General features: G+C 34.8%; 1 protein-coding gene across 2 annotated transcripts in view; it reads left to right on the top strand.

The window, feature by feature from the left end:
• LOC149136609 (uncharacterized) overlaps positions 1–3063 on the top strand; it is a 112630-nt gene extending 109567 nt beyond the window's left edge. For both annotated transcript variants that reach the window (XM_089349310.1, XM_089349309.1), the window contains exon 5: positions 1–3063. This exon is cut by the window's left edge and continues 2481 nt beyond it. The gene's annotated coding sequence lies outside the window, so the exon portion shown is untranslated.
• Positions 3064–8440: the final 5377 nt, after the last annotated feature.

The raw sequence follows: 8440 nt of genomic DNA, 5'->3' as shown, positions 1-8440 counted from the left end.
TATGATATGCCACAAACTGTGTGATCTCAGCATACCTGGAAAACTTGGAGAGTAGTTACATGACTTTCTGAAAGATAGAAGTCAAGCAACCTCAATGAAAAAATGAGAACAGAAATTGAATTACTTAAACTCAGAGCTAAGAATCATGAACAAAAATATAAAACAAATGATGACAAGATGAACACAGAATTCACGATACATGCCAATGAACAACTTCAACAAAATGTGATTAAACTATGGAAAGACGACTGTGAATCAGAAATTATTTCACTACAATGACAGGAAAATAATATCAATTTTTTTCTCGACTACGAATCTGAATTCAAAAAAGACTACACCTCAGACAACCACTTTTTAAAATAATCCAAAACAAATACATCCACAGAAACCAATAATCATACACTCAGATCAAACTTCCAGCACAGACACACAAAACTACCCCGTCACTGGGAAGTCGACCACCACCAACCTTACAATAGGAATCCCCCATTAATAGGAAATACCAGTAAGAACCACCCAATAATAGGAAACACCAGTAAGAAACACCCCAGGACTAGGAAGAATAGTAATAATAACAATTATTATTTCAATTCTTTACCTCCAACACCTAGAAACAGACAGGGGATCCTACCTACTCCTCAGCATAGGAATTCAACTTTCGGAACGACAACTCCCTCACTCAGACAAAGAGAACAACTTCACAGCATCCCATACAGGACCAAACACCCCTACAACTCATTCAACATAAACATCCACACCACATAATCCCAACCAATTCACCTACACAACAATACTCCCACAATAACAACCCTAACACTGAGAACTTCTTCCAACCTAATTACAACAAACATTTTTTTTAGACAGAGTAAAGAGACACAGGAACACGTGTTGGAACATATCTTACGGGAGAAACCCCAAATAATCAATTTATCTAAGAAAACTCTCTCCACAACAAAAATCCATATTTTAGCTAAAGGTTTAAAATTTACACCCAGTCCACATAGACCCAACGCCAATGAAATTAAAGATAATATTGCAGAATTCTGTAGAAAACTTCGATTGATAGAAACACTAATCAACTACAACAACAATGATGAATCACTAGTGAGAAACAAAAGTAATTACCTATGACCCAAAGGAAGGAATAAAACACTAGATGACTTCTGCAACTGTAGCCAGAATTTTCCTCACACTATTTATAAACCAAAAATTGTACCTAACTTCAACACATACAATAGAAGCACCTACTACAGCTAAAAAAAACGACAAAGACCTAACAATCAAAGAAGCTGACAAAGGTAGTGCTGTAGTAGTGATGGACACAGAATACTATAAAAAACTAGCATTGTCCATACTAGAAAATGACTCCTTTTATGAAAAAGTTGCAAATTATAGGCAGCAAAAAACTTTAAAAAACATGCAACTTTAATACTCAAATATGGAAAAGACCTGACAGAAAAGAAAAAGACTACATCACAAACTTCAAATGCAAACCAATCCTTTTCTATGGCCTCCCCCAAATCCACAAGAGTCAAATAATTACTAATGCCTGCAAATCAAATCCAGGTCTATACATAAATATCCCAACACCAGAAGACTTAAAACACACCACCTAAGCCACTTTCTGGACATACTATTGAAACCTTTCTTCAAATACATTAAAAGTTTCATTAGAGACGATCGATCTGGACATACTAGAGCATCTACCAAAAACCACCAACGAAGAAGCTTTGTTAGTCTCCCTCGATGTCATTAACGTCTACACTAATATTCCACATGATTTACAGAATAGAGGCAATAAAATTCTAGTTAGAAAAATACCCCGAATTTCTCCCGGACCACATAAACCAGACTTTTTTCATTGAATCCCTGAAGTTCACCCCTACAAAATAATTACTTCCTATTCGATACAACATACTACCGCCAAAAATGCGGTTTTGTGATGGGAACAAAAGCAGCGCCTGTCCTTACGAACCTAATAATGGGTTTCTTTGAATCTACCCTATATGAACTTTCGCTCCAAAAATTTGGAATCCCATTCCACCAGTATATATGAGAAAACTGGAAAAAGTACCTAGACGATTGTTTTATCATATGGAATGAAACCTATAATAAACTCCTGGATTTCAAATCCACACTGAACAATATAAACCCTAACATCCAATTTACTATGGAATATAGCAAGGAACAGCTCCCATTTCTGGACGTTTTGATTTTAAAAAAATCCAACAACCAAATTGCAACTGACATTTACTACAAACCAACAGACTCAAAACAGTATCTCCTTTTCAGTTCATGCCATCCTAAACACACTAAAATGAATATCCCATTCAATCTTAGCAAAAAGGATCTGTACAGCTGTATCGGACACAATCACTCGGGAACTAAATGCACACAAACTACTAAAATGCAAAAGACAAGACAAATCACTCAAGAGACTCCTAATAAATGCAAAACTATACTAAATACATACGATACCAACAGTTAAAAAATGCAGACAACTTAATTGTGGTACATACCCACACCTAACTGAAGGCTTGGAATTCACATTCCAGCAAGGACAAAAATTCTCAATTAAGACCAACTTCACATGTGCTTCCCAGAACCTTATCTATGTCCTAACCTACTCAGGTTGTGGTCACAATTATGTGGGCCAAATGAACCTTACTTTGAAACACAGAGTCACGCTGCATAAAGAACAGATTTATTTCCCTCAATACAGGCAGATAGCACTGAATGGGCATATCGACAGATGCGCAAATTTATAAGACGCCGAATTTTCATATCTTCCCATTATACCAATGCAAAGATTCAGTCTCAGTACAAGAACGCCTAGACAAGGAAAACCTGTTCATACAAAAGTACAGACCACACCTCAATATACAAATTTGGCCATTTAAAAAATTATACTAAGGAGCTAGTTGTCCCCCTTGCCATCTTTTGCCTCTCTAGACTCGTTCTTATTTTTTAAACATCCAAAATGACAAGACCCCTTTGTCACGAGAATTGATTACTGTACAATGTCCCTTGAAAAGCTAATTTAAATAGCAAAAACCTGTTGGATTTCACAACATCCATATAATATGTATATACTTATAAAAAGATATTAAACTATATGAAACGAAGGCATTTCTCTTCTACTTTTTATATTTGTTTTCCTCATATTTTCAACTCATAATTTTGCCATGTGGTGTATACTGAATCTTCAGTATCTTTGCCCCTTGTGAATTTTTATATTTCTTTTATATATATATATATATATATTATATATATATATATATATATATATATATATATATATATATATATATATATATATATATATATATATATATATATATATATATATATATATATATATATATTTAGATTCAGGTGAATATGGTACTCAAGTTTAGGCACCAGAATTTAGTACGGTATTATCCATGCAATTTCAAAGTAAGGTGATTAAAATCAAAATAAGCAACAAGGATATCCAGAGGTAAAGCAGTACGAAGCTTCAAGGGTGTGGCTAAAGCAAGATGTTCTCTTTCTGCCTCCCTAACCTCTGGGAGTTTTTAGGTATTATTATACTAATGTGTCCATCTGTTCAAATCTAATTAAATTCTATGTCTTTGTGCAGCTGAAGATTGCTCTGCATTTTAAATTGATGTAACGATTACATTGTTCAAATAAATGGAGTTGCATGAAATGATATATATATATATATCATCATCATCATCGTTTAACGTCAGATTTCCATGCTAACATGAGTTGGATGATTTGACTGATGACTGGCGATCCAGATGGCTACACCAGGCTCCAATCAGATCTGGCAGAGTTTCTACAGCTGGATGCCCTTCCTAACGCCAACCACTCCGGGAGTGTAGTGAGTGCTTTTATGTGCCACCGGCATGAGTGCCAGTCAGGCGGTACTGGCAATGGCCACACTCAAAATGGTGTTTTTTACGTGCCACCTGCACAGGAGCCAGTCCAGCAGCTCTGGCAACAACTTCGCTCGAATATTTTTTCATGTGCCACCGCCACGAGTGCCAGTAAGGTGGCGCTGGTAACGATCATGCTCAAATGGTGCTATTTACGTGCCACCAACACGGAAGCCAGACAGCTACTCTTGCAATGATCACACTCGGACTGTGCTGTTAGCGCTCCACTGGCACAGGTGCCAGTCATTGAATTTGGTTCAATTACGATTTCGAAAACAAGCAATGTTTCGAAAACAAGCAATGTTAATTCTCTAAATGAGGTATTAACAGTAACTGCACGATAAAGTGAAGTATATTGCCACTTAAATGTGGCTGACCCCTAGGGGTGGATGTTACTGTTGCTTTTAGCCAGATGGAGGAGATGTCCTCTTGGGGCTAAAAGCAACAGTAACATCCACCCCTAGGGGTCAGTCACATTTAAGTGGCAATATACTTCACTTTATCGTGCAGTTACTGTTAATACCTCATTTAGAGAATTAACATTGCTTGTTTTCACTTTTTCGATATCAGTGAATAATTTCATTGGAAAAAGATACATAAGGTTTGCTAAGAATTATCCTTCTCATCGCAGATCGGTGGCTATCGGACGCTGACGAAGGGAAATAACCCTGAAACTCGGGTCCGTTCGTGCTACAGATCACAATGAGAGGGATAACTTCCCTTGGCAAAACAAACAGGACACACAGAAGTGTGTCGATAAGCCAGCTGGAGGAGATGTCCTCCTGGGGCTAAAAGCAACAGTAACATCCACCCCTAGGGGTCAGCCACATTTAAGTGGCAATATACTTCACTTTATATATATATATATATATATATATATATATATATATATATATATATATATATGCATATATATACAGGCTTCTATATCTATATGTATATATCAAGTCATCTCTTAAGTTCTGTCCAATTTCACCTTATTTAAAACTCAATGAAATTTAATAGTATTTTAGAATGTCTAATGGAATTAAAAATTATTTTTATGCATTTGTATATATTTAAACTAATCAAATATTATTCTAAAGAATAATAGAATTAAAATTTCTTTGATTAAAACTCTTTCTAACATGGAAGTGTCTGAAGAACATTTGAGGCACATAATGCTTTATGAGTACAAAAAAGGAAACTCTGCAGCCGAAGCGACTCGAAACATATACTCAGTTTATGAGAAAGAATTCTTGAATGAAAGAACTTGCAGAAGATGGCTTGCAAAATTCAGAAGTGGAGATTTCAGCCTTGAAGATGAAGATCGAACAGGATGTCCAGTTGAGTTTGATGATAAGCACCTTGAAGCATTACTTGAAGAAAATTCTGTATGATCAGTTGAAGAATTGGCAATAAGGCTTAGTTCAAACCATACAACTGTTCATCGTCATCTTCAACAACTTGGAAAAGGTTCCTAAACTTGAAAAATGGGTGCCTCATGAATTGTCTGAAAGCAACCGCAAATCCCGAGTTGACATCTGCTCTTCTCTCCATTCTTGCAAACTCATTTCACCCTTTTTGGATAGACATGTGAATGGTGACGAAAAATGGATCTTCTATCAAAATGTTAAACATCGTAAATTGTGGCTTGGTAAAAGGGAAAAAACTCAACCACAACCGAGAGGGAACTTCATGGGAAAAAGTTTCTTCTCTCTATCTGGTGGGATTGCAAAGGAGTAATTCACTTTGAATTGTTACCACCTAATGCAACAATCAATGTTCAAGTCTACTGTCAGCAATTAGAGCGTTTCAACCAAGCTTTGAAGTAAAAAAGACCCGCTTTAGTGAATCGAAAAGGAGTGATGTTTCATCAGGACAATGTGCGACCCCACACTGCAAAGATCACATCACAGAAGATCGAAGAGTTTGGTTGGGAAAAAAATCCTCATCTACCTTTTTCCCCCGACCTTGCTCCTTCAGACTACCATTTGTTTCATGGTTTAAAGAATCATTTGGGGAACGTAACTTTCACAAGCCAGGAGGAGGTTGAAATTGACATTTCAGAGTTCTTCGCTTTGAAACCAAAAGAGTTTTACATTGATGGATTAAAAAGCTTGTAAATAGATGGAAGGAAGTCATAGATAATAAGGGAAAGTACATTGATGATTAAATTTCAATTAAACAAAACATTTGATCAGTTGATTTCTTTATTCAAAATTCGGACGGAACTTATGGGATATATATGCATATATACAATATATATATATAAGTCCTGGGGTCGTTTTACTCGACTAAAGGCGGTACTCCAGCATGGCCACAGTCAAATGACTGAAACAAGTAAAGAGTAAGAGTATAATATATATATATGAATATATATATGCATATATATGTATATATATATATGTATATATATATATATATATATGATATATATATGCATAGGTATATGTATGTTTATATATATGCATATATATAATTATATATATATATATGTATATATATATACGTATGTATATATGCATATATATAAATATATATATAGATATATGTGCATACATATATATGCATATATACATATATATATACAATATATATATATATATATATATATATATATATATATATATATATATATATATATATATATATATATGCACGTATATATACAGAAATATACAGGAGTGGCTGTGTGGTAAGTAGCTTGCTTACCAACCACATGGTTGTGGGTTCATTCCCACTGCGTGGCATCTTGGGCAAGTGTCTTCTACTATGGCCTCAGGCCGACCAAAGGCTTGTGAGTGGATTTGGTAGACGGAAACTGAAAGAAGCCTGTTGTATATATGTATGTATATATGTATGTATATATGTATGTGTGTGTATATATGTTTGTGTGTCTGTGTTTGTCCCCCCAACATCGCTTGACAACCGATAGTGGTGTGTTTATGTCCCCGTAACTTAGCGGTTCGGCAAAAGAGACCGATAGAATAAGTACTAGGCTTACAAAGAATAAGTCCTGGGCTCAATTTGCTCGACTAAAGGCAGCCCTCTAGCATGGTCACAGTCAAATGACTGAAACAAGTAAAAGAGTAAAAGAGTATATGTGAGCATAGACATTCGAGCGAGTTCGTTGCCAGTACCACTGGACTGCCTCCTGCGCAGGTGGCACGTAAAATACACCATTTCAAGCATGGCCGTTGCCAGTACCTCGTGACTGGCGTTCGTGCCAGTGGCACATAAAATCACCCACTACACTCTCGGAGTAGTTGGTGTTAGGAATGGCATCCAGCTGTAGAAACTCTGCCAAATCAGATTGGAACCTGGTGTAGCCTTCTGGTTCACCAGTCCTCAGTCAAATCGTCCAACCCATGCTAGCATGGAAAGCGGACGGTAAACGATGATGATGATGATGATGATATATATATATATACATATATATATATTCACATATATATATATATATATATATATATATATATATATATATATATATATATATATATATATATATATATATATATATATACATTTATATATATAAAAGCATATGTATATATATATCTTCATATGCATATCTAGATTGTCTAAAAATTGTCTGCAAAAATTGTCTGCAAAAATTTATCTACTGTCATGGATAAAGTTTAACTGTAAAAATGCAGAATTATCTGAGTAATGGGCATTCAAAACAGCATGTATGTATAGAAATGTATGAAAGAAGTCTTTAATGATTAAGATTCAAATTAAGGAAGTGCAATCATAATGTTTAGCAGTTCAAAACTGTGAGTAGTAAAATGCAGAAATATGTCTGCTGATTGTGAGAATAAAATATTGATCACTTCGCTAAAACCTGCATGTAGTATGGGTTATTTCCCTTGGTTCGTTTAAATAAAATATTAGTAATATGTAGTAGATAGAAGGATTCATTGGAAGGCACCTATCATCGATCCTTTTCAACAATCACAGTATGAGATGGCAGCATGGGTTTCCGCCCTGACATCAGAAACTCAGAGTTTTATCATGGCAACCCAATAATAGATACATATTATTTACAGATATATATATATGCATATATATACATATATATATATATATATATATATATATATATATATATATATATATATATATATATATATATATATATATATATATATATATATATATATATATATGCATATATATAAATAATTATAGGCATCTATGTAAGCATATATGCTATTGAAGCAATTAAATTCTGGCTGGAGAAACACCCAGAAGCATTTCCTAATCGCATCAGCACAACCTTCATTACAGAATCACTTAAGTTCATTCTGACCAATAATTACTTCCTGTTTGCAAACACACACTTTTGCCAAAAATGTGGTATTGCGATGGGTAGCAAAACTGCACCAGTCCTTGCGAACCTCATAGTGGGTTTTTTTTAATTATCATTATATGAGATCTCACGCCAGAAATTTGGACACCTTTTCCACATCTACTTAATGGAAAACTGGAAAAGATACTTGGATGATTGTTTCATCATATGGATGGAATCC

The sequence above is a fragment of the Octopus bimaculoides genome, chromosome 3 (genome assembly GCF_046866305.1).
Source record: "Octopus bimaculoides isolate indiv1 chromosome 3, ASM4686630v1, whole genome shotgun sequence".
Taxonomy (NCBI): domain Eukaryota; kingdom Metazoa; phylum Mollusca; class Cephalopoda; order Octopoda; family Octopodidae; genus Octopus; species Octopus bimaculoides.
This window is presented reverse-complemented; position numbering and strand designations above follow the sequence as displayed.